Raw genomic sequence first — 777 nt, forward strand, 5'->3', positions numbered from 1 at the left:
ACACACACACACACACACACACAAACACATACACACACACGCTGTCTCCACCCCCTCCCCCCTCTCTTTCTTTCTCTCTTTCTCATTACCACACATAAGTTGTTCATATGTGAGGCAGCGTGGTGGAATCAGGCTCTCGTCAAAATAATCAAAGTGAGGAAACTTGCATTTTTCCACAGGTTTGTTAATTTTTATCAAATTTTTGTTTTTTGGCTCAACACTTTTCATGCCCATTGAAAAACTCATTTCTGTGTGGATTTTTCTGAAAAATGTTGATTAAAGGCACAAAAAATGTAAATTTTCAGTTACCACAGACTCTTAAGATAAGGTAATAACTAATATTTGGCGGTCATTTTCTCACGAATTTTACCTCTGAAAACAGGTGACCCCCACCTCCTTCATTCGCAAATATCTCGACGTGTATTCAAGATAAACGGATATTTTTGTCATCCAAATAAAGACAATTGAACAAGCTTGAAGATGATACCAATAACTCTACCTGCCCAAAAATTGACGAGAGCCTGATTCCACCACCCTGCCTCACATATGGCAGCACCAGTAACATGCAAATGAGGTGTAAAATGTACACTCTGCTCTAAACCTCTACATAGACACCTATGAAGTAAATGTGAGGCAGCGTGGGGAAATCAGGCGCTCGTCAAATTTGAAATCAAAGAAGACGACAATTTTCTGACCGTTGGGCAATTGTTTTCATTTTCTTTTTATTGGCTCAATACCTTTTATGTCCATTTAAAAACACATTTTTAATTTGATTTT

This window comes from Aplysia californica, unplaced genomic scaffold (assembly GCF_000002075.1).
Source record: "Aplysia californica isolate F4 #8 unplaced genomic scaffold, AplCal3.0 scaffold00086, whole genome shotgun sequence".
NCBI lineage: Eukaryota > Metazoa > Mollusca > Gastropoda > Aplysiida > Aplysiidae > Aplysia > Aplysia californica.